Genomic DNA, 26,996 nt, shown 5'->3' on the forward strand with positions numbered 1-26,996 from the left:
GGACAGAGGAGCCTGGTGGGCTATGGTCCATAGGGTTGCACAGAGTCAGACACGACTGAAGTAACTGTACATAAAGGCCCTATCAACAAATGTGGTCACATTAGATGCTAATGGTCCAACATAAAGATTTAGGGGTGACTCAAACATTTAGTCTATAATACAGATAGTTAACAAATAACTGTTTAATAGCAAAATAAGTGAAAGAATGAAAGAATCAATGAGAGAAAGAATGAATGGATATAGGATTATGTTGCTCTGAAAGAGATGGCAAGAAGTGAGAGCTGAAGTCAGTCCACGGTATATCTAGAATCTGTATTTTATACATGTGGAATGAACTCTGCCACTACTCTGTGATTCTAGTGAAACTACTTAAATAAAGTCAATAGGGTCTTGCATTTTTATTTGATCAATGGGCTACTAATAACCAGTACATATCATTAGTTGTTATTAAAATTAAGTAAAGAGATATGATAGTCTCTTCAAAGAAAGTTTTTAAAAGAGAAAACTCAAAGATAGTACTGTAATTAGGGCCCACCTTGTAGAGCCCTATTTAAATAATTTTTTTTTAAGTTAAATGTTTTCTCAAGAGGGTACTTCGGAAAAATCATTTCAGCTCAGTTCAGTCGCTCAGTTGTATCCGACTCTTTGTGACCCCATGAATCGCAGCACACCAGGCTTCCCTGTCCATCACCAACTCCCAGAGTCCACCCAAACCCATGTCCATTGAGTCGGTGATGCCATCCAACCATCTCATCCTTTGTCATTCCCTTTTCCTTCCGCCCTCAATCTTTCCCAGTATCAGGGTCTTTTCAAATGAGTCACTTCTTCGCATCAGGTAGCCAAAGTATTGGAGTTTCCACTGCAACAATAGTCCTTCCAATGTACACTCAGGACCGACCTCCTTTAGGATGGACTGGTTGGATCTCCTTGCAGTCCAGGGGACTCTCGAGAGTCTTCTCCAACAACACAGTTCAAAAGCATCAATTCTTCGGCGCTCAACTTTCTTTATAGTCCAACTCTCACATCCATACATGACCACTGGAAAAACCATAGCCTTGACTAGACGGACCTTTGTTGACAAAGTAATGTCTCTGCTTTTTAATATGCTGCCTAGGTTGGTCATAACTTTCCTTCCAAGGAGTAAGCGTCTTTTAATTTCATGGCTGCAATCACCATCTGCAGTGATTTTGGAGCCCCCCAAAATAAAGTCAGCCACTGTTTCCACTGTTTTCCCATCTATTTGCCACGAAGTGATGGGACCAGATGCCATGATTTTAGTTTTCTGAATGTTGAGCTTTAAGACAACTTTTTCACTCTCCTCTTTCACTTTCCTCAAGACGCTCTTTAGTTCCTCTTTACTTTCTGCCATGAGGGTGGTGTCATCTGCAAATCTGAGGTTATTGATATTTCTCCTGGCAATCTTGATTCCAGCTTGTGCTTCCTCCAGCCCAGCGTTTCTCATGATGTACTCTGCATATAAGTTAAATAAGCAGGGTGACAATATATAGTCTTGATATACTCGTTTTCCCATTTGGAACCAGTCTGTTGTTCCATGTCCAGTTCTAACTGTTGCTTCCTGACCTGCATACAGGTTTCTCAAGAGGCAGGTCAGGTGGTCTGGTATTCCCATCTCTTTCAGAATTTTCCACGGTTTGTTGTGATCCACACAGTCAAAGGCTTTGGCGTAGTCAATAAAGCAGAAATAGATGTTTTTCTGGAACTCTCTTGCTTTTTCGATGATCCAGCGGATGTTGGCAATTTGATCTCTGGTTCCTCTGCCTTTTCTAAAACCAGCTTGAACATCTGGAAGTTCACGGTTCATGTATTGCTGAAGCCTGGCTTGGAGAATTTTGAGCATTACTTTACTAGCGTGTGAGATGAGTGCATTGTGCAATAGTTTGAACATCCTTTGGCATTGCCGTTCTTTGGGATTGGAATGAAAACTGACCTTTTCCAGTCCTGTGGCCACTGCTGAGTTTTCCAAATTTGCTGGCATATTGAGTGTAGCACTTTCACAGCATCATCTTTCAGGATTTGAAATAGCTCAACTGGAATTCCATCACCTCCACTAGCTTTGTTTGTAGTGATGCTTCCTAAGGCCCACTTGACTTCACATTCCAGAATGTCTGGCTCTAGGTGAGTGTGAGTGATCATACCGTCATGATTATTTGGGTCATGAAGATCTTTTTTGTACAGTTCTTCTGTGTATTCTTGCCACCTCTTCTTAATATCTTCTTTTTTTTCATGTTTTAAAAATATAAATTTATTTATTTTAATTGGAGGTTAATTACTATGCAATATTGTATTGGTCTGCTTCTGTTAAGTTTGTATTTTAGAGAAATAGGGTATTTTTGAAAATATGATTTATAGATCAATATATATAAATTAAGCTATAGACATAAAAAACATCATTTGTATAATTTCTCTCAAACCAGTTCTGATTTAATAAGGAAGAGCTTTAAAAATGATATTAGAGTTTGGCAGTGCTTTCTACCTTGCAAAGCCTAGGATTTGTCTTTAACAAAAAGATTTTCAAAGACTGGGGTAGTGCTTAATTGTCTCTAGGACCTGAAAGTAATTAGCTGTGGCGCACTTTTCTTAGGTTCAGAACTTTACCAATTGAGTGAAGAATAATTTAAAAAATTCTGTTGGCTCAAGTTGAGATTTTCTTGTATGTTTTCTTCTAAGGATGATCAATACATGATAGCACAGAAATTGCTTGGCAGAATAGAAGGGAGCAGGCTTCTTGAGGGAGACTTTTCAGCTCAAATCCTCTTCAAGGTCTGTGTTCTAGTTGAATGATTTGGGAAAAGTTACTAAATTACCTGTCCCTCAGTTTATTTCTATGTCAGAGGGTGATAATGATTGTACTTATCCAATTAGGGTTGTTGTGAAAATAAAATGTGATGTTGTGTGTCAAAAGTCTACCAAAGAGCCTTCCATGTGGCAAAAGAGCTTAAGAAAGGTGAAAAAGGAACAAAACTTTGGCTACAGCATAGGTCTAGTCCAGGGTCATTGGATAGGGCAAAAGCCACTTACATTTTATCTATTGATTTTCATAAACAATTTTTCTTTCTCCCACTTCTTGTTTTCTAGAAATTCAGTTACTTCAGGATGGTCTGAATTTGTTTGAAAAGGAGACACTGACGGCTTCCTAGTTAACCTTTAAAACAAGGATTGAGGAGAGATCCATAAATTTCTTTTAAGCTGAAAAATAATTTGGGTGGAACATTTTTTTGATAGTGAAACGGGTCATTAGAAAAAGGGGGTGAAGTTTTGTTTCTCTGGAATATTGCCATTTCGCACATTTTCTTTGCCTGTATTTTTGTCATTGGCCATCATAAAACTCTCCAAGTAGATGTAGGTTCGTGTACCTCTGAGTTGCCAAATCCTCTATTCTATCTGTCTCACCCAGAATTGCTGTAGATTACTTTGATTGGTTAAAATGCATTGTATGAACTTGGCTTTTTGTTTGCTCCCCTCAAACATATACCTATTCAGTCATAGAAAAATAATGACATGAGTGGATAGTAAATTTTTGTTATGTTCCGTTAAATAGATGGGAAGGAATAGTGGAAAGAGATTTTACTGGAGTCAGAAATTCATTAAATAATTTTGATGCAGTGCTTTGACAGTACATTATATTCTAGCCATGCAGTCCTGAAATGTGATATTACAATGAATGTGTGCCTCTCTAGATCATTTTAAAAGAAATAGTTCTCACGTTTGTAAGTTTGGCTTTGAGTCCTGCAGCAAAGCCTTACCCATTGAAACATGAAATCTATATGTTAACTGAAACATGAGTATCCATTAAAGCAACAACAGCATCAAACTTTCAAGATACCTAACGACTGAGTTTAGAGTCAGGAGCTGACAATCAAATAATGTATGTTTGGTAATAAAGAAGAATGGGGTAATTTGGGATTTTAGATATATGTACCAGGTATCTGAATGGCAATATTTCTCACCTATTTCTTTCTAGGTCTGACTGGGCCCAAAATGAATTTTCTCTGGTTTGGCATTGATTTCAGAGAAAATGATTATTCATTAAGGAGAAAGCAAGTTCACCTGACAAGTTGCATATCTTAAAGCTGGATAACTAAGAAATGAAGACCTTTGTCTTAATAATTCTGAAATGAATGGATTCCAATAGAATTATTATTTCACCAATTATCCCAAAGGGTATCTTTAATAGGAAGTAGGGAAGGAAAATGTAATTTAATAATGAATGTACAATATCATAAAACCTTGTATTACAAAGTATTAAGTTTTTAAAATATTATTTATAAGCTGACAAATACAGTTTGGATATTCAGTTTTACTATGTGATGAATTAAGAAGTGAGGAAATGCCAAGAGAAAAAGTGAGGCTTACTTAGTAGTACCCGGCACATGACTGTCATTGGGACCCAAAAAGATATTATGGATTCTCTTAGAATATAATGAAATGAAGAAAGAAAAGAATGTACAATTTATTTTATTCATTTTATCCTATAAGAATATGTAGCAGAAACTAAATCTTGCATTGTTGAAAGAAAATAGAAGTCTACTCTCCTGAAGCACCAGGAACTACCCCTGGTTTTGACCTAGGCTCAAGGGGGATCTCTCTTTTTCTGGTGAAAATGTCAGAATCCCATTACCCCTACTCACATACACTATGTCATCTTATTCCCTCTTTCATGAAAGATGTTGATAAAGTTGAGCATGTCTACTCATCTTATTGCTGTTTTGACAGCCTCTCATACTTCCAAAGTGTAGCCAAAGATATATGCAAGTCTGATATCAGATATTTTTAAAAGTTCCCCCAAATGTCAAGAGTCTTTTGTTTTACTCTGCTTGCCTTGGTGATCAATTAGAATTTGCAGAAGTCATTCATTTTTCAGAAGCATATTGGGTGATTTTCTTCCAATTGCAAGTATTATCTCACAAAATGGACTCAAATGAATTTCTTTCTTATTTGTTCACCCACACATCTGCATGGTCATTGCTTCCCTTTTTTGTTGCTAGTTCAGTTCAGTCACTCAGTCGTGTCCGACTCTTTGCGACCCCATGAATTGCAGCACACCAGGCCTCCCTGTCCATCACCAACTCCCGGAGTTCACTCAGACTCACGTCCATCGAGTCCGTGATGCCATCCAGCCATCTCATCCTCAGTTGTTGCTAAGTCAGTAGTAAAACTCATGGGTTCAAAAAATGAAATGTTCAAGAAAGATCCTCTTTTAAGAGACTTGACAATTGACTCCAGGATTTGGTCAGTCCAGGGGCAGAGATTCTTTGTAAGGCTTTGTTATTCTAGAACACATAGAAGTTGGGACCACTGCATAGGACTTTCTGTTCTCTAAGCTTCTCCCTCAAGGATAAATTAGGAAGCAGAGAAAAGTAGTAAGGAGTAGCTGATTCAGATCTGTCTTAGAAGGATAAAAAAACTTGGTTAAGCTTCTTTGCTCCCTAGTTTGTTTAGGGTAGTAATATGGAGAGACTTTGTTCAAATAATGATAAATTGATACTATGGAGACGTGTGGACACTGAGAGGATTGTACACTGTTTCATTTGAGCAATACATAAAAATTTTATTAATGTAGCATCGTAGCTTCTCAAAGTTTTTTACATTGATAGAATCATATAACAATTTTGATGAAGTCCTCCTTTTTATGTATCTTTCAAGAAATTAAAAATGAATTATTATTTCAGCTAATTACTGAAAATTTAGCAAACAAATACTATCCTCATTTTTCCTCTCTTACATCTTTTGGACTTCCTGTGATGTGGCTGAAGCTGCTGCTGCTGCTGTTGCTAAGTCGCTTCAGTCATGTCCGACTGAGGTTAGGTCAAATATTGTATACTTTTTAAGAATATTTTCTCATGGTAATTAGTAGAATTGTCAAGCCAAAAAAATCACAGAGAGCAAGATGTAGACAGTCATCATCATGACAAAGAATGATAAAAAACATCATGTGTGTTTGGAGCAAATATATACCCACAGCTACCTGTTAGGTTGTCCTTTCTTTCAAGTCGATATTTGATATAACAAGAATTTAGTATAACAGAGAGTTTTCATAGTACCTTTGTTATAAAGGGACTTTTGCTTGTACTGATAGAAGGTGAACAAACATTACAGAGAAATCGCCTGCTTCACTGAGCAGCTCCACACCACTGTGTGAGTCCTGTGACCACTGCTGAGTCCATGTGACCAAAGGAGCAAGTCTCAGAGATGTCTTCTCAGAGGAACATTCGTGGCCAGGAATAAGACATGCAGATTCAAAAACAATGAAAAGTTTATTCTAGGATTGTTGGTCATTAGCTCTTTTACTCTTTCAATATCTCAGGCCTCCAGCAGGTGCTTCTTTCACACACTCTCTCCTTTTAAACACCATCCTCATAATTGCCACCCCGTCTCTTATATATATATGTATGTGTGTGTGTGTGTATGTGTGTACTTATATATGGAGATAAAGCAGGCAGGGAGAGAGGCTGCTTCAGTCATGTCCTACTCTTTTTGTGACCCTATGAACTGTAGCCCGCAGGTTCCTCTGTCCATGGGATTCTCCAGACAAGAATACTGGAGTGGGTTGCTATGCCCTCCTCCAGGGGATCTTCCAGACCCAGGGATTGAACTGTTGCCTCTTGCAGCTCCTGAATTGCCAGGCTGGTTCTTTACCATTAGCCTACCAGGAAAGCCCTCCATTCCAGTATTACCTAGTAAAGGTTGCCTAGTATCTGGATTTGGTTAATAAACAAAGACCCAGCCCTTGATCCAGGAAAAAGACGCCTCCCTCCCTGGGGCCAGGATGGGCAGAGGATGATGATTATAGATGCCTCTGCTCTGAAATCTCTTTTTTTTTCCTGCCGCACCTGCACTTGGAGTTTTCCTCATGCACAGGAAAATGCATGTATTTTCTGTGGCTATGATTCTATTCTCTATGACTTGTATTAATATTACCTGCAACCAGGGGCCAAGATCTGACAGAGCTGGACACTTGAGCCTCCTTTTCAACGGGCTGGCAGTGGTGTCTTCCTCTGGCGCTGCAACTGACCGCCCAGGCTTCCCAGGTGTGCACGGTGCCGCACAGAAGCCTCGAGTGCTTGGTAGTCACAGGTGTGGATGATTTGTTTTTTCTTTTTTCATTTGTTTAGATTCTTGCGGTAGGAATTCAGCAGGTGTGTGACAGCAGCCTTGAATCTCCACCCTGTCACAGAGGCCAGCTGCCTTCCAAAAAAAAAAAAAAAAAAAGATGTTCTTGTTGGTGCTGCAACACTGTCAGCTTAAATCCTTGTTTTCCTGGAAACCTCACCCAAGGGCAAGACTCTGCCTAACCAATGAGTTAGGGTAAGTTCATCTCAATAGATGAGCAAGAGTCTCCTTATATGAACCTGGTCTACAAGCAGGAGCAGGTTATCTGGCTCTGCCCTTCTGGATTTTGCTTCATTTTTTTTTTCTAACTTTTGAGCTGGTATCATTCCAAATACAAGGATATAGAAAACCCTGGACTTGGTTTCCAGAAAGATATAAACCATGCTGGGATGCTTTTGTTGATGTATACATTTCTGCCTCTGTGACTGAGACTAAATATAGGCTCAGAGATGGAGCGTGGCTCTGTGTGGAGTTACCAGCCATCTCCTCAGGAAGTCACAAATCCTGGGATCCAGTCGGGTCAGTGTAGGGCAAGGTCACCTTGGAGAGTATCCCAGACCATGTCTAGCTTTAGTGAAGGGTGGGGGAGGCTAGCTACAATAACACTTAGGAACCAGATCGTTACAGAAAGAGGCAACCAAAAATTACTGCTGTCAGAATGTCAACATGTGGGGCTAGACCATTCAGCCATTCCGTTTCTTCACCCTTTTTGAAGATTTTTATTATGGCTTCTCTTGGCTAGGTGACTGTATCTAAAGGGTTAGATGGTGGTGGCGGTTTAGTTGCTAAGTCGGTTCAGACTCTTGGAACCGCCTGGACTGGAGCCCACCAGGCTCCTCTGTCTGTGGGATTTCCCAGGCAAGAATACTGTTGTGGGTTGCCATTTCCTTCTCCACGGGATCTTCCTGACCAAGGACCTGAACCTGTGATCCACCACACACCTTAGATTACCCAGTTTCCCTTGGTCACAGACCCTTCCCCGGGTTGTTCTCCTAGAATTAAGCTGGGAGTTTATTTGATGTTGTTTTTACTTGTGTACACATAGTATAGGTGGGGATTTCAGAGGCAGGGGGAGGCCACACAGTAACCGACCTTTTAGGCCCTGAATACCTCTCTGAACATAGACACAGGTCATCTATTCCCTTACATAACACAATGCAGTGATGACACATGTCAGAGGGGCATTTATCTCGAAGGGCTGCAGATGGATCTATAGATCAGCTTGGGGAAAAGGGGTGTTATGTGTGAGGATCATGTAGTCAGTAGACCGGGCTTTCATTCTGCAATGTAATCTTTGACAATGCAGATATTTCTGTTAACATACATTTGATGTATCAGCACTCACTGAAGAGAACTGATTGTCATAATCCAGAGCAGTAAATATTAAACATCTTAAGCCATTAAAGCTAGTTTACAGCTGCTTTCTTTTTGTAGTGACATTTCATATGTTTATTTCTAGCTATCATTAATATATTATTTTAATCTCTTAAAGAGACAATAATTTAATTTCTTGAGAATTTAGTTCTTCTATAGTAACAAATAAGTGATATTAAAACCCTTACACTGCACTCCAAGGTTGAGAGTGATCAGTCAAATGTCCAGCATTTGATTAGAACTTACTTTGTATCCAAGTCAATGTCCCCTTAAGAGATGAGGAAGGATTAAAAATAGCTCTGTCACCCAATGGATGATACTCAAAATGAAAAAGAATTATCATTGTGTTTAATAAGAGAACTGACAAGCAATCATAATTCTTTCCATTAAGTAAATATGTTAGAAAAATTTATTATGAAATGACACATTATGCAAGCCAGGAATCAAAGATGACATCCTTGCATTAAATACAGTGGATGCCATTAAGGAAAACAGTCAATATGTCACCAAGCCACAGCCTGTAAAAATTAAATTGATTTGGTAAATGTAAGTAAGATAGATCTGTTTGCTTTCATCATCAATTTTGAGTGGGTGAACAGGTGATGTCACCAACCTGGGAGCGATAAAGATGCAGGACCATCTGGAAAGGCAGGTGATGAATGGGCAACTGCTTTTGGATAGTGACAGTGCTGTGGTACTTTGTCACTTGGGATGCAGTACTTAATAACTTTTCAATACCATCATAATAAATTTCACTGCCTTATTAATATAGAAATGGTGAGTTATTACCACGATGGTGAGTGTAAATAACTGGAGATGCAGCCGTCAAAAGCTGATTGTTTGGGCATGTTTCTTTAAGCAACACAGTTGACTCGTGATAATCAACCTATGTCTATACCAGTAGAGTTTATTGCACTTGTCAAAGGAAAAAGTAGTATTATTCAAAATTATATGAAGTCGTAATAAACAAGTTTAATATATTATCAGACTTTTCATGTAAGTTTCCAAACACAAGGCAGTAAATCATTTTTAATAATGTCCTTTCATGTAAAAAAAAGTTCTTATACAGTAATAATGTCCTTTCCTAACTATTAACTAAACAGTTGACTTCTTTGTATGTGTTTTAAAGGGGATTTTTATTTGTACTTTTCAATCATTTTCTTTTGCAAATAAAGAGTGCAAGCAGGAACCTTAGAACGTTTCATTAACAAGCTCCAAAGTTGCTGAGTACAGACCATGTCACACATTTCCATTTTAATTGAACAGATGTACTTAAGAGTAAACCACAGCAAACGAAGTACAGACAAAATTATAAACACGTGTCACTGAGAAGCAGGCAGGAAAGAGCCTCTGATGAGCATCTGTGTGTATTTTATGAAGCCAAGGACTGCCACTTCATAAGTTTGTCACTGATGTCTCCAGCTTAATGAGGAGAAACAAAATATGGAGATAGGTGTAAGTTGAAGATGAATTACTAGATCAATCACTTAGCACCATTCAGGGTATCTGCCATTGTGCAGTGGGAAAATAATTAGATCTGGGATGCTGTGCTTATTTATATAGTGGCTGTTCAATCTGGGATGGAATATGGAAAACTTCCTCTTTCACGTCACCGTGGTCTTTATATTGTTTCTTGGCCAGGCTGACTTTTAATTCTGACATTGTCTTTCGGGCTGCAGTCTGCCAGCCTCTTAAATGAAATGCCTCTCTACCATTTCTATTACTGCTGAAAAGAGAGCCAGCAGTCTATTAACAGGCAATAAAGTTCAGGAAGCCCAGGACTCATTTCTTGGGTCAGAGGTGAAAATTGCATAAGAAATGAAACAAAGGTGGGCCTTGATCGCTCAAGAAGCTGCACCAGAAAGAACACACGTGCTGTTCGCCAGAAGTCTCCCACTTAAAGGGAAAGGAATAATCGTAATAATGTTGGCCGATGGAGTTAAGTACTCAGTTGAGAGAAATTATATCAATCTGACAAATATAGCCTTCACAGGAGATAAAGTCTCTAATGACCTTAAATGCATATATTTATCATTTAATTCAACAAGCCAATTCCCTTGGGCTTACGACCAACGACATTTCCCCTAAAGTTTAGAAATTTTTTACCAGGCCAGAGAATAATGTCCATTTGTCAGAAGGCTCCAAAGCTCAACGCAGTTGGAAGCAAAGAACAGGAGAAGGGGGGGAAAAGGCTAATCGAGTCTTTCCACCTCAGAGAATATTAATACCAAGTTTTATTGATGCAGGGGCTGCAGTATTTTGTGGCCGAACAGTAGGTGGCAGACACTGTAGTGAAGAAATGGGGAAATTTTAATCTAAGCAATTTTCATCTGATTTCATTAACTTCCAAATATGTTGCCTTTGTGCACAGTGCATTACTTTGCAGGAAAAAAAAGGAAGGCTAAATAATTAGGAAATGTGCTAGTTACATGTGGAAAACTCAAAAGGATTCAGCAGAAATAGAAGCAAAAGTTCTAACATTTCATCAGGTAAAGTGTGTGTGAAACAGGAAAGCCTGAGGAATAAAGGGACCCTTGTGTCGGGTGGGCTTTTCCTCACTGTTATTCTTGGTCTCGACTTGATGAAGTGTATTAGTGATATGCACGAAGCCCTGCGACTCCTGTATCTCCCTTTGTGAGAGCGTCCTTGCCTTTGTTCATGCTGTCAGTCAGTTGTTCTTTCTCTTGGGCAGCCACGTTGGTAACCACAGAATCTACTTGCAAAGAGATTTCTGTAAAACCATATTATCCTTCAGCCCTGACTCCTTCTCCCCACCCCCCTTCCCTCAACAATCTGCCCATTCATGTGGCGTGGCTCCCTGGCTTGCTTCTTTGTCATCTGTCTAGTGGTTTGTGTTTCAGTGAGGCCTTGCAAGATATTGGAAGGAACACTGACCTGGGTTCCTGGAACCATAGGTTCTTGCCCCAACTTGGATTTAGGACCTGGAAAAGTTACCTGACTTTCTCCTCCGAGGTCTCTCTGAGGTCTAGAGTAGCTCTGACTTTGAGTTTCTGAATGCTGTCTCAGACACCCGCTCCTTACTTCTTCTTATCCTCCCGCATGTGCTCTATATCGTTAAACTTTAGGAGATTTTGTTTCTATGGGGGCACATGCACCCTGGGAAGGGTACAAACTAAGTTAAATTACGTAGAAAACAGAGGCTTGTTGAACAATTTCTCTTGTATTGAAGCAGTATAATTGTGTTTTGTAAACATGAAATCAAAGCGCATTTGATATGTATTTCTCTTTTTGGAATTGATATTTTCATAATGAAAGTAGCTTAAAACAAAAGCCTTGTTTTGAAAGGAAGTGAAGAAATGGGTAAGTTGGTTAGAGAGAAGATTCTATACCTAGACATCTTTGAAAAGATACAGGTATAAATTTCATCCTGTCCCTGGGGTATGACTTAGTTCAGCCTCAACTGTATGCTAAGGCATTGTTAAAAAAATATCAATCATTTGGTCCTCTCCAATAGAACACAAGTATCATGGGCTTGTTTCTGAAAAACGGTGGCAGTGTAACCTAGGACCTGCCCAGGGCACTGGTTCTAAAGACAAATGAACTTGGTTTAAGCTCTCTGCCACTTACTAACTTTGTGACCTTGAACAAGTACTAAGCCACTTTCGGTTTCAGTTTTCTCGTCTGTAAAATGGTAGTAGCAACAGGATCTTCCTGGTAGGATTTGATTTTTTTTGGTAATGATTGACACGACTGAGCAACTTCACTTTCACTTTTCACTTTTATGCATTGGAGAAGGAAATGGCAACCCATTCCAGTGTTCTTGCCTGGAGAATCCCAGGGACGGGGGAGCCTGGTGGACTGCCGTCTATGGGGTCGCACAGAGTCGGACACGACTGAAGTGACTTAGCAGCAGCAGCACCATAACTCTCCCGATGTATTCTTCCTTTGAAGGGCCCTCTCTTCTCTTCATTCTTCCTAATCTTCCTTGGCCCTCCACATTCCCAGACTCTTGCAAACTCTGCCCCCTCAGGTTTTATCTAGATAGTAATGAGGCTGGTTTTCTCCGCAGATAGGTTGACCTCTTCTGTGGATTTGTAGGAGATTTAGGTGTGCTTTTATTAGTTCATGCTCTTTTTTGATGAGGACAGTGGTGGTGTCCTTTCTAAATAACCAAAGGACAAACACACTTTTTGCTAAGATGGCAATGTCTCATCTTAAATGAAGACAGCATACCCTGCCTATTCACCAAACTTTGACCTTGTTAATAGGAAATAACAACTAGTCATCTTGTTGAATTTGCTTTCTTCCTGGGCCCTGTGGCATCAGTGGAATTTCTCATTAAGTGAGAATGGCTCTGAGAACAATGTCATAACTAAATATATTAACTGTATGGCAGTAGTGATGTTTTAGATGAGTGGAGACACATATCCTAATCTTTTTGTATATGTTGATATTACATTTTTTAATATTGTCATTTATTTATTCTTAAATTTTTGTAAAATTTTACCTGGTAAGTCAGTGGGGTCCTGAGAATTTCTGGGCAGAAATTTGGAGATCAGACTCTGTAGAAGACCCAGTATAATTTCTCATATGTAAAATATTACTGTTCCCTGTTACCTCTGAACATTCTGAATGCAAGAAGCAACAAAACTTTGTTTGTTTGTTTCTCACAAAGAAATACCAAAATATGTGCTTTTGGAAACTGGGGGTAAGCTTTTTGACTCATGGGATATTAGAAAGCTAAGTTGCTCAGTTATGTCTGACTCTTTGTGACCCTTTCGACTGTAGCCTATCAGGCCCTGCTGTCCATGGGATTCTCCAGCGAGAATACTGGAGTGGATTGCCATTTCCTCTTCCAGGGGGTCTTCCCAACCCAGGGATCAAACTCACGTCTCTTATGTCTCCTTCATTGGCAGGCGGGTTCTTTACCACTAGTGCCACCTGAGAATCCCCATTAGAAGCACGTACTTAATTCTTTGGTTGAGGATTTACAGCTGAAAGTAACAATAGCCCAAAGTTGAGTTTGTCCAGGTATGGGTAGAAACTTCTTCAAGGAAGGCTTGTAGGGTGGACCAATGGTAGTGGCCTCTGCTTCCCTGGAGCTCAGCTATCTTCTCCCTTCAGTTCTCCTGACTATTATAACCTCATGTTAATGTCTTTTAACTTCCACAGCATGGACTTAATTGTCAGCGCACTGGCATATACTAATGATTCTTTCCTCATACAAACTCTGCTATATCCTAGGATCTTTTTTCATGTGGGGCCTCCACTGAGAACAATCTGGATTTAGTAATAGACTTAATTGGAAGGTTTAATAAGAAGTTAGGACTTTGTTTTCTTTTTTTAACTTGGGAAAGGCAGTAATCTCAAGAAAACCGGATGTGAATTTGATTTTAACAAGAGAATTTTCACTTTCCTTGTACCCTCCAAAGCATGGGAATTCTCCTTTGAAGATGTTAATTCTATAAGAGTATTGTCAGCAGTATAAAGGTTGAAGAATAGTTGAGTTTGCCTATAGATAAGCCAGACTGAAAAATACGGAAAGTAGTACTTGATGAAATCATGAATTGTTATGATTTGAATTACACAGCTCCATATGGACTCCTGAACATTGATTTGTCTGGAACATTATGAAGGGTATTATAGTGAAGAGGGAGGTATATATATATATATATATATAATGTCACTTGGTGAACTTGACTCAAAAAGTGCTCATTTGAGGTTTGATTCTTTACTCAACCACCATAACAGATTGATAGAGACATGATCCCCAATCGGCTTTAGTTTCTGCTCTGCAAATCTTCCATGAACCTCACTGAGAGTCTAAGATGCGGTTGTAAAGTATGATTGAAGAGTTTGAATTTCTATGTACAGTCCAGCTAAGCACCTCAGAAGAAACATCATTTTGCCTTATATTTCTGTGTGATAGGATGAAAGGTACTGTAATGAGGTAAAGTAACACTTAAAATATTAGGACTTTAAATCAAGAAAGTGAGAATTGTGATGTGATATGATATGGACATGGATAGAGCTGGGGGATTAGTTAATTCTACTACAGCAAAAAAGACGAAAAAGAAGCACTAACTGCCACAATATGACGTTAGAATTCACTACCCAAGATGGGTGAGATTGGAAATATGGCATAAATCAGGGGGTATTTCCATCATCAGTTGCCCCTCACTGAGGCCTTGTCAGCTGTGAATTTGTCTGTCATTTGAAAACTGCTGTTGTTTTCAGCCTCTTTGTAACTTTTATAAGTTTTATTCTAGTCTCATGAAAAAGTTTATCTGTGTTTATTCTCTCACACATTGATTTCTGTTCATTTTAGTCTAAACCCCAAATACTTCCTCCCTGTGAGACTCCTGAGTTTAGAAGTTTAGGCAGAAAGACTACATTTGTACAGTTCCTTTCTGTCTTCTTTTCCTGGATCTCTAAATCTTTCCACCATATTGGTCTTCTGTTTAGCATAAAGAACAGGTGATTTTCTGTGGCTCCCGGCAAAGCACATTCTCCTTGAAGTAATAATACAGTATCTAATACAGGGCCACTCACAGGCAGATTACAAAAAGGTCAGAGAAAATTATGTAGTAATGAAAACTGGTCCATCTAGCTTTTTAAAAATGAATGACCCTGTATTTTTAGGAAGAATGAAAACATCTATTAATACAAGTTTTTTGATCACTGAGATTGTCAGAAACCTTGCCCTTTATCCTGAAGTGCCATTGTGTTAGTGTCAAAATGTAAAAATAATAAACAGCTGACATTTTAGGCACAGACTAAACATCAAGCGAATGACACCACGTTGAAGCTCTTGAAAGAGTTACATGATGATGATATGCCGAAGGAAGTGAGGACTAGGCGCAAAATCTTTTATTCACAGTAGAGGAATTGACAGTGTAGGCGTTGGTTACCCAGTTTTTCCATTAGGAGGGGTTTTACTTCAGTGGAAAGTTGTTTTTCAGTTTGAATTTATATAAAGCACTATGAGGAGGCAAAAGATAATATGTGGCTCCAAAATGCATCCTTATTTTTGCTCATTGCTAATTAATCGATATGTTAACTCCACAGGCATGTCCTGTGTGTCCCAGAAGTGGAGGACAGTGGGACCCATGCCAGCTTTCTTTCCCCTCCCCTGTTCCCTTGCCTTGTCTTTCTTCCTCTTTCCCTCTTTATTTCCCCTTGTTTTCTTTCTTTTTTTTTCTTGCCCTTAGCCAAATGTCAGTCCCACACTCTTTACCTAATACTTTTGGTTTAATTAATTGGTTATCCATCTAATATGTGTCACTTTCCTTCAGAGCAAATCTGCACAGGGTCTGACCATCTGGGGGACAGTTAGTCATTTCAAGGATGCAGGTGGAGAACACACCTGTAGTTAGTCACTTACAGGGGCACTTGTCTATACTTAAATTATTTGCAGGTGTTAAGCATGTGCTTATGAAAAAGGGAAATAGGTATTTGGGGTCCAGAAGAAAATTTGCCTCTTAATTTAGTATTATTTTCTCTCTTCCCTGACTCTTGGTTACGTAGAGAACAAATGCATGGGGTTTTAGCTGAATGTCCTGAATGACTGCAAAAAGGAGATAAGAATGCAGCTTTGGCTTTTTTATGTGATTCATAAAAGCATTCTCTCTGGCTCCAAGGATCCATTTATGCTTAGGCTTTACAGAAACAATGCTGTAAAGTTTTCTAGCATTGAGGACAAAATTACTCATTAAAATCTGTGATATGTAGCATTTTAATGAATTTTAGCCACACTTTAAAGGCTATTGTTAGGTAGCTTTTAGCTTTCCCAGTCTTCCTAGTAAAGAACAAAATTATCTGAACTATTTGATGATTACTTGTGAGTATTGGTAAACTTTTTTATGAGCTTTCACAAAAGCATATTAACCACACGCCATGTAACATGGCATGAAAAGCAGAAACAGTGAGAAATTCAACAATCAGGATCCCCATGCCCCGTTGACATCAAATTTGGCAGATTTTGAAAACTCTGTGATCATTTTTCTCCTTCTGTGACACTACTCTTGTTCATTCTTCAAAAACATTTGCCTTAGTATGGGGAATTATAGATAATTTGATGCAACAGGTTTAAGTTACCATTTTCATAGTGAAAAGAATAGCTTAGCATGATCCCGATTTTCCTTGGTTTCCTCCCATTCTTGCAAGAAGCAGAGGTATTCACGTTTCTTTGTCTAACAGTTTTATAATGTCTTAAGAGATTAACAGTGAGCATGAATGAGGGCCTACGGATTAGACAACAAAAAGCCTGGGACGTCCACTACCTTACTTGCAAATTTTACATTTTCCAGCATTGCTGAGCGAGCATAGAAACTAAGGAAAGATAATAAGTACCAGAGTCTCAAAAGTGTTTAGTGATTCAAAAAATTCAGATGACATGTCAGAACTGACAGACTCATGGAACCGTCTGTGGCAGGGCCCACTTTTTTGTCTTATGTTAAGCTCTCATACTGAGTGAATGCAGATGTTATCACGGTACCCCAGACAGACAGTCAGTGAAATGTGACAAGCTGTCAGCAAAGTTACACTACGTTGATTTTGTTAAAATATCCACAAGCTTTATAGTTTCTCTTTATATAAAAAACCCTTACCTCCTTTAGTCAAGAGAGTGGAAGCGGCCGGCGAGATCACTTGTGCTTTTGGCATCTTCGGGCTACCCTGGGCTTTTCCTCCAGGGAAATTTCACTTAGCAAATTAAGTAGTAATGAACCCCAAATATCTAATCCCAAAGTATCTCCGAGTCATTTTTTTCTCCTTCGACTAGTTCTTTAATTTTTTGTTCAGCTTGCATTGCACCTCATCGCTTTGGCAAAGGATGTTTCATGATCAGAAAGAGTGAATTTTCTTCATTTGGATTAGGAGCCAAGATGAGAGGTGAAAAATCTGAAGGACCACTTTAACCCAAAACTCTTTCTTAATGGAGGTTTAGGTGTGGAAAATGAAAATGTGAGCTTAATCAAAAACTAAGATCTTTGCTCCCATTCTTTTAATTTTTAAACCCTGAAAGTTAACACTGGCAAGAGAAAAATCTCCATTGAAGACAAACATTCGAGCCGTTCATGAAAATCAGTTATGTTTTCCACTATGGTTTAGACATTTAGATTTTTCTTGTAAGTTTTGAAAATAAAAGAAATACAGTAAAGAGGAATTCTAGAGCATTTTCAATGTTATAACATGTTTATATCTAAAGATAAGTCTTGCTTATTAAGTGATCATTTGGACATCAATTTCAGATTCAACTCAAGAATTTAGAAGTCAGAACAAGCAAAACAATAGTTAATTGAGCAAAATTTAAAAAAGAGCAGACATTTGAAAACTAGTCTTAACTATATTGCTCTTAATGATATGAATGATATCTTTTATACTAAGGAAGACATCAATTTTGACATACTTGAGTTTAACACAGTGGAGTTTATTTGCAGCCTCTGGGTGCAATAATTGTTTGCCTTTTACCCCATGTGGAAGGGCTCCTGTTGCATATAATTTATTTGGCTTCAAATTGTAAATTATTTGGTAGAAGATTTGCAATCCTAGTTCCCACAAATTAACCTCTGTTTATACATTTTTGGAAATTAAAGGTGAAAGGAAAACACGAGCCACGTTTGTTTTGTTCGATTTACATTGTCACCAGAGGACATTAACATACAATGAGAAACCCGTCTGTGATTTTGAAAAATGAAAAGTCAAGACATTTTGAAGATAACATCTAGCCCAGTGTTTTTGTAAAACTCAGAACTAAATAATCAAACGAAATTATGCATATGGAGGAAATGATTTAGAATATGTTGCGCTGCTAATCGCACTCATGCTGAAGTTTTAAATTTCATCTGTCTGCTCAGATCTATTGTGAGCCATTAAGTGGCTTCCTTTTTTCCCGACAAATTGAATGCTGCAACTGCAAGGAGCTCTTTTGTTCTTTTAATTCAGTCAGCATGGAAATGATTTTCTCATTTCAGGCCCTTTTCTGTCCTCTCTTCATTGTGTCAATAAAATAGAGTTGTGCCGAGCTGCTCTAATCAGCTTAGAGTGCTAATTCATTGCTCCGGGATGCTATCTGTGTTTGGCTACAGGTGGGCACTCTAAGGGGTCAGTCTCCAGGGGAGTGTAATTGTGTGTCTCCTGGGGCTTGTTTGCAGAATGACCTAAAGCTGAAGCCCCAGCTCGGGAAGGGTAGAGAAAACTGAACAAACATATGCCCACCAAACATATACAGCTGTATTTTCATGGCGACCGTTCACTTGGCCTGATGTTCTGAGACTCTAGCAACATTCCTGGCATTCTACCTCTTCTCAGTCTTCTAGGATTTAGCCATAAAACATGAATTCTTTTAAATTTTGCACACATTTCCTAAGGGTACAGCTATATAGTATTTCCAAGATAAAGTTAAAGGCCAGGCTAGGATTTAACATGGGGATAATACAGCCACACTAAACTAAAAAGGAGAAACAGAAACTGCCAATTTTTGGAAAATATACTCTTTTGTGTCTTGTGAAAGTAGCTTAATACATAAATATGGAAATATTATGAATTAGTAAATTAAGCTTTATAGGCAGTGAGGAATTTCTGGCAACTTTAGAGGAGAAATAATGATCAGTTGTTTGGAATAAGGGGGGAAATTGCTAGGCATGAGGTTTTGGAGAGTTAATACATCCTTGGGCAGTCTAGGGAGATAACAAATCTTTCTGCGATTACTGGCAGTGTGAGTATTAAAAACATGTTGTGAATATGATCTTATTTACTAGGCTTGATATTTTTGATATTTGGATTTTAAATGCTATAACATCTTTTAATTTTTTTCCTAACATTATTCATTAAAAAAAAAAAACTCTCAGTACATTGGGATTCATTCCACTCTCAATGGAAAATATTCAGGATTTCATTACTCAGGTCATTATATAATAACATTAAGTAGGTTTACACAGTAGAAAGGAAAGAAGCAATAAAAGATTTCGGCTACGTGAAATCTACCAGTTAGCTGTAGAAGAATGGAGCAAATATTCTCTCATTTGCTTAAGACACTTAAAACTTGTCCAGTATATTAGGAAAAAATGTATCCTGGTTATTATTAGAAGAATAGGGTGAAATGCTGTATCATTTTAATATTTTGAGAAAAAATTTTATAGTCATTGTAATAAATTCCAACTGGCTTTACCAATATGTCCATTTATAGAATTTATACTGATAATATAAAGTTCTGTGTCAGGATAGTAATTGTTTTGTAGAAATACAAGTTCTTAAGATTCATATGTAAGACGGAAATAAGGTTCTCCTTCACATGTTTAGAAGACATTATTTGATCTTAATTTTTTAATTCTTCTTTCCCTTGTCAGCTAATATTTCAGCTATGTAACATATCTGGGTTTGAATGATCTTGTAATACTGCTGCTTGCTGAAGAAGATTCTGAATGTCACCTAATTATTTACATTTATTTATTTAGGATTAATTTGGAGTAGCATCAGGAGATGGCGAAAATGAAAATATGGCAATGTGTAAAACTGATCTCTCCTTTTCTTCCCCCCTTTTATAGATGTTTTTAATAGGGCTCCAAGATAGAATTCAGATTCCTTAGTCTTCACTAGCATAAATTTTCCATTTAATTTACTGTTAATTATTAATGATTATTCTGATTTAGCAATTGTATTTTCAGGCAAAAATAGTTTAATATTATTTTTTCTGAAATTCATGAGATAGTTTATTAACTTTGTCTTTTAAAAGTGGTTTTGTTCTTACTTTCTACTTTATTTTCATAGAATTTGTTTTCTTTTCAGATAGCTGAATTTGAGGTCATTTTACCAATGGCTATCTCTTATAAATAGCCAAATCCTTTGTACATGCTATAGGCTTTTATAGTATGAATCATTCAGTGAGGAAGAAAATGAGCAATGCTTCAACAACAAATTGTTTTGGTAATCTTTATTTTTTTAAGAATAAATTTTGACTTCTTGGAAAATTTAAAATTAATAGTGTAACTTCCCTTTTGCCAGGAGAGTCTAAATCATGTTAGCAGGTTTGGTCTAGATAGCAGTGTTTTAACCCTCATTCAGTGCAATGGCCCACAAAAGAAAGCAGGAAGCAGTGAGACATATGCTTGAAAGGGACTTTTTTTTCCTTTAAAGGAATTGCATTCTCTTCTCAAGTAACCTATTTCACTAATTCTCTTCTACATTGAGTAGATTTGTAGTAAGATAAAAGTTGGTGAAATGATTTGTGCTGATGCCCTATGGCAGAATGTACTGTAGGGTTCAAATTCCTATTGGATAAAATGAAGTTGACTTGTCTTTGCTGTTTATATTGATGATCAGTTCCAAGGTTTATAATGATGTTGATATTTTCATTCCTTGAATGAGTAGGATTTGAAATTAGACATTGAAAGTTTGAGTTGAGTAGTAGAATAACATTGTTAGATTGCCTTTTCTTCTGCCATCATTTTTAAAGGTCATAGGATGCTTTGGGGAAAAAAAACACAAGTAATATTTTTATGTATGTTCTTTGAATTGTTAAGTAGAAAACTATGCAGTTAAACTATCACCATCAGAGTCAAGGAGATCATTTCATATTAAAGTGAGGTGACAACCTAGATAGTCACTTTAATATGTGACTCCTACTTGGTTGTAGACATCTAGCTTACATGTATCATTTCTGGTGTAAAAAATTCTTTTTACTTAATTTTTTTAAAAAATAATAACCAGCTTCAAGGAGTTATTAACCTTTTGTGATATATCTATTTAAATCCTGTCTGGTAATTTTCTAGTATTAATAGAACTTGACTATTTGCCACCTTACAGGACAATCTACTTGTTTTAAATGTAAGTAATTATGACTATATAAAGAGAAATATCAAATAAATGTAACATCAGATTTGAATGATTCTTGTCTTCCCATTTTAGTTTTAAAAATAAAATGAATACGATACTTTTTCTTAGTTCTACAATTGGAAAAGTATGCTCTTTGGAAAGTCTTGGCCTCCAAAAAACAGCTTCTAGAATAAATGCTTGACGTTTCTAAATAAGAGATCATCAGTGCAGTTTTCTGTGATTCAGAGATGAATGGGATCTGTCCATTATCAATTCCTCAATCAGGGAAAAAAGGAAATTAAGTTCCTAATTAGGTGAATTTGGACTAAAGAGGTGGGGCACTGAAGGGATGAGGAAAATTGAGAGGTAGTTGATGCCATTTCAGACTAATGATAGGAGAGGAAATGAAGAAGGGGGTGGGCTGGAGTTGAGCCTGAAAGGTCAGTGACCTTATTAGGACAAGAGTAGTAGAAGATCTTCAAAAGCTTTTACCTGTGATAGTTGACAAGGTGTCGGGTTCTGGAAATGGACAAAGATACAAATAGTTGAAAAAGAGGTTGGTAAAAACAAGATTGTGTATTTTTATAAGGAAAACATTTGAATCTTGGAGAGAGAAAGTGACATTTATCAGCATTGTAACTATAATTTCTTGCTAATTTTTCTATGTGCTATAGGTTATTCCTTTCACACAGTAACTGGATTTACTTTAGTGTAGGATTGATAATGCTTCTTTTAAGGATTAGTTTTCACTGTTAATATAATGAACATTTATTCTGTATCTGTATCTTCTAGAAAGACAATTGTATAAATACACTATGGCCCAGATTTGTCACTTTAAACACAAAATGATAGCTATTTACTGAACTATCTGTCATACATATGTGAATACATTTTTTATGTGGATGAAAATTTAGTTCTTTCTTAATAATCTAAATTATCGAGGTATTTACCATTGACAAAAATATGCAAAAATTTGGTCTTTAGTCACAGTGCTTCAAAAGTTCTCAAATGAAGGTATTTTCAAGATAAAGTGGAAACATCTATCTTAAGAAACCAAAGGTTTCTTATAGTCATTTAGTTAGCTATAATTTTTCACTAGTGTATTTCTAACTTTTTACTAATGTTGTAGAGGGATTAATGAGCGAAGAATTCAGATGTTTGGGAATATCAATCAGATTAGTTAGATGAGAACATTAAGTTATGAGTTTGAGAACATTGTTATTTGCAATTTTGACTAAGTTATATATGTTGACAACTAGTACTGTAATCTTAAGAAACAGGCTTTTTAACATTTAACTTTCTTTATCGAGTAACTTGGGTGCTTCCAGTATGGCTTTGACCTGTGTATTTTTATCCAGGGAACAAGTGATTGCTCTTTTATTATTATAAACACCCAATAAATGAAATAGTTCAGATTCTTTCCATTTTAACCCTATGTCTGTCGTAAACACACACTCACAGGCCTCTTACTACGTTATTGTCCAATAGAAATATAACACGAGCCTCACATGTGACTTAAACATTTCTGTAGTTGCATTTATGAAAAGCAAAAGAGAACCAGGTTTAATTCAGTTTAATAATATGGTTTTTGTTGTTGTTCAGTTGGCTAGTTGTGTTTGACTCTTGGTGACCTCATGGACTGTAGCACACCAGGCTCCTCTGTCCTGCACTATCTCCAGGAGTTTGCTCAAATTCAACCAATATATCTAAAATATTATTCAAAACATTAAACAATGTAAGAATGATTACTGAAACATTTTACCTCTTTTGTCACTGAAGTCTTTGAAATCTGGTGTCTATTTTACAACACGCCTTCGTTCAGACTAGTCACATTTCAAGTGTTTAGTAGCAGCTACTGTATCAACACAGTCTTAGAAAATCTCCAGGGCTCAGTCTTTCACAGTGAGACTCAGGTCAATGTCAGTTACCACAATGTGAGCTCTTGAAGGCCATTTGACCCATCCCACTCATAAATGAGGACACTGAGGGTTAGGAAGGGTCAGCAACTTGCCCAAGGTTACCTAACTACTTTGCAGAGTAGGGTTTAGACCAGATTCCCAGTCTCCTCTTGAATCTTAGTTTACTTTGAGTTCTATTAAGATATATTGCTTTTGTTGTTTGTAGAAAGGTACCAAGGCATGGTGAGCATTAGAACAATGAAACGAAACAAAATAATACAAAATCAGTCAACCAACCACGCTGGCAATTGTTAAGAAGATAGTCTTGAGACTTCTCTGGGAGTCTGGTGGTTAAGACTCCTAACTTCTGTTGCAGGGGCACAGGTTCAACCCCTGGTTGGGGAACGAACTAAGATCCTGCATGCTGTGTGGCCTGACCAAAAAAAAAAAGATAGCCTTGAAACTTTGAATGTTCAAGGAGTCCTACTCAGGTAGTACCACTCAGGTAAAGAATTATTGGATAAGATTTCTTGCATGAACTGTGTATCACTTTTTAGAATCATATTTTTCAAATAAATATTTGCATTATAGGCAAACACATTAATTTTAGCCATGATAGATCATTTATTTTGATATTTCTCTCAGTCCTAAAAAAAGTAGTAAAGGCAGGTCTGTCTTTTCATTTTACACTGAGTTATGAGCAGTTTTGCTTTGCTAAGAAAATGACTGAGACCTGTCTTCTAATTTGTTGGCCCATGGACACAAAAGAGGGAACTTGATTGTTCAGATTTCTGCATTTTTCTCTCCTTAGACAATATCTGAAATTAAGCCCCACCTGACAGGGTCAATAAAATCCTACTGATTACAATTTATCTGGAAAGCATAAATGGAAAAGATATAGGTCTTCTTTTACAGAATTGGCAGCTGACACTTATTGAACCTGAGCTAACATTTCCCAATGAAATGAGGTGGGGTGGTTTGAGTCATATGATAACAATGTTGTCATCCTGGGGACCAGTCTGGGTATGAATCAGCACAGTGTGAAAATTAAACACGCAGACCCCGCGCGGATGTCAGGGAACCTCTCCCTCAGTTACAGGCATGTATACCTGTGTTTGTAGGAGGGCTCCCGGCTAAAGCCGGAAGTGGCCAGAGGTTCCCAAAGAAAGGAAAGGGCTGCTGTCACTGACTAGATGGGGGTTTGTAATAGTATCGTCCTGTTTTCACTCTCCACAGTAGAAAATTTCTACGAGGCTAACAAGGCAGAGGGTAATGAGAAACATGCCAAGCTTTTTTTTTCCTTTTTTTTTTTTTTAAAAGAGCAAGAGTGAGGAGTCTAACCTACGAACAGGAAACAAATGTGATCAATTACTCCAAGTGTGGAGCTCACAGATACCTTATCTTAGGGCTCCTTAAAATAAAAGCCTGATTGTTACCAAATGCGTCTAAGAAGTGAGGGAGAAAAACACATTCATGAAGGAGAACTGGGAAGGGGGCAGAGGAGGGGGAGTAGGGGTGGAACATGACTTTATATTGATGTAAAAAAATGCAATTCTGCTGTTTCTCAGTCTCCTGAAGTCTTTAGAGAAGTGGTTAACAACCAATCATAACCTTAACCGAGCAAGCAGTAAAACGATTCAATGTTTGAAAAAAAAAAAAAAACCTGAATATGACACAGAGGGGAGGAGAGAAGAGGGAGACTTAAACAGTAGTGTATAGTGAGTAATGACTCCATCCATTTGAAATGTTTGTTCTGGTCTACATAATTATTGGACTAAGATCTTTTAAAGAAGAAATGTTATTTTTGAAATGATTGCAAAGAAAAGATCTTAGCCATAAATATAGAGAAGCTATTAAATTGGAATTGAAATATTAATTTTTAACTTACAGATATCTGCAAGGGAGTCTCACTTATAGAGTGTTTACTTATTCTGTGAAATAAAGAATAGCAGTGACATTCACAGTTGATAACATTCATTGTAAAAGGACAGCTTTGTTCTCTTAGTCCCCAAAGAAGAACAAGACAGAATCTAATGAAAAGATGTGAGTATATTCTACTCATCCTCAGAGATGAAAGGCAAGATCACGGTTCAGGCTAGGAGTAAGAACCTTGGGGCTGGCGGATCTTGGCTACATATTCCTCAAATTTCCCATAAGTGCAATAGAATTAACACTATCCCTTTCTTGGAGATCTTGGGTCAGTAGGTGTTACAGGATTATGTTATGAGGTGTGACTATAAAGTAGTGAGACTGTTTTTCACACTCCACACCCAGAACAGCCTCTCTTTACTTCAGTGGATCAAACATCATAATTTTTCTAGGAGCATTCACCTCATCGGGTCCTTATGCAGACAAGTGTGCACAGAGGCCTGCATTATTCCCATCTTTCTTCCTTCTCACATCACCTATCATGGCTTTCTTGGGGAATTTTGGCAAAACATGTGAAAAAGAATTATTTCTGGTGGTAGAAATGATTTTTGTGTGTGTGTGAGGCTTAGTGTCTTTCAGGAAAGATGCCCTGTAGATAAGCAGAGAGAAGTAATTATCCATTTTTAGAGGACTTCGTAGAATGGTCTTGCCATCCTGTCCTTCCCATATTTTTTCAATTAAGCGCTAGCCTGTTGGAATCAAATGTCTTCATGAGATGGCAAACTGCTTCAGTAGGCTGTTTTGCACATATTCTGTAGCATGCTTAGCAATTGGGCCTGTCAGTCAGTCAACACGTATTTATTGGGCGTTTATGTGGCGAACCAGACAAATCCATTCCCTGAGCTCTTGTGTTTTCAGGGGCCTGTCATACACAGAATTTCTAACTGAAAATTTCTTTTCCCACAGTAGACTCATCAACATGTGAGAGAGAATGGGGCTGCAGAAGGAATAGAATCCTTTTATTATGGGCCACTTCATCCCATTTAAGGGTAGATAACTTACCTTTCGTATATCTTTTAATTAATTTGAATAATAAGCCCTTCCCTACTTGTTCTTTTATTTGTAGTTACTTTGAATTATGAAAGGCATACGCATACATAGTAGAATTCAAGCAGTGCTTAAGCTCATCATGTTTCTTCTCAGTTTCAACAATTTCTTATATATCATTCCAAAGAGTTTACATAAAAACCTATGTGTATACACATAAACACATGCATTGTATGTTTGTAGACAGAAATCTTTTGTGCAAAGTGTACGTATACATTCGTCTGCTTTATTTTTGTAGTAATATTTTGTGGATCTTTCCCTATGTCTATGTATCTATCTAGCCACCTGTTTATATTTACATGGGTATATAAATAGCTACTTAATCCTTTAAAATATTTATTTAATTAACTAAACACATCCATCTCCTATCATCTCATCTTCCTCCCAGAGGCACAACCAATGCTTTTTTTGAATATCTTGCTGGAAGTATAATATGCATATAGAGGCAAATGGTTATACTTTGTTTTTATCTTTTACACAAGTATTATACTTTCCAGGTGGTGCTAGTGGTGAATAATCCGCTTGCAGGAGACATAAGAGAGCTGGGTTCAATCCTTGGGTTGGGAAGATTCTCTGGAGCAGAGCATGGCAACCAACTCCAGGATTCTTGCCTGGAGAATCCCATGGACAGAGGAGCCTGGTGGGCTACAGTCCATGGGGCTGCAAAGAGTTGGACACAATTGAAGGACTTAGCACAAGCACACTAAATACACCATTCTGCAGCTTCCTTATTTTCCCCCAGGCTATTGCTTTTCTTGTGGATTATCCTATGTCAATATATAAAGAATCTGTTCATTCTTTATTTGTTGTATAGTATTCTTTTTAAAAAGTCCTTTTTTTTTT

General features: G+C 37.6%; 1 protein-coding gene and 1 long non-coding RNA gene across 6 annotated transcripts in view; one reads left to right on the top strand and one right to left on the bottom strand.

The window, feature by feature from the left end:
- Window positions 1-26,996, top strand: part of MECOM (MDS1 and EVI1 complex locus) — a 627,797-nt gene that overhangs the window by 305,437 nt on the left and 295,364 nt on the right. The gene's annotated exons all lie outside the window — the stretch shown is intronic.
- Window positions 5,142-17,401, bottom strand: LOC106502222. Its single transcript, XR_001295813.2, has 3 exons — window positions 17,076-17,401; window positions 6,940-7,206; window positions 5,142-6,214 (listed from the first exon to the last, which is right to left on the bottom strand). It is a non-coding gene; the product is annotated as an uncharacterized LOC106502222 (long non-coding RNA).

This window comes from Capra hircus, chromosome 1 (assembly GCF_001704415.2).
Source record: "Capra hircus breed San Clemente chromosome 1, ASM170441v1, whole genome shotgun sequence".
NCBI lineage: Eukaryota > Metazoa > Chordata > Mammalia > Artiodactyla > Bovidae > Capra > Capra hircus.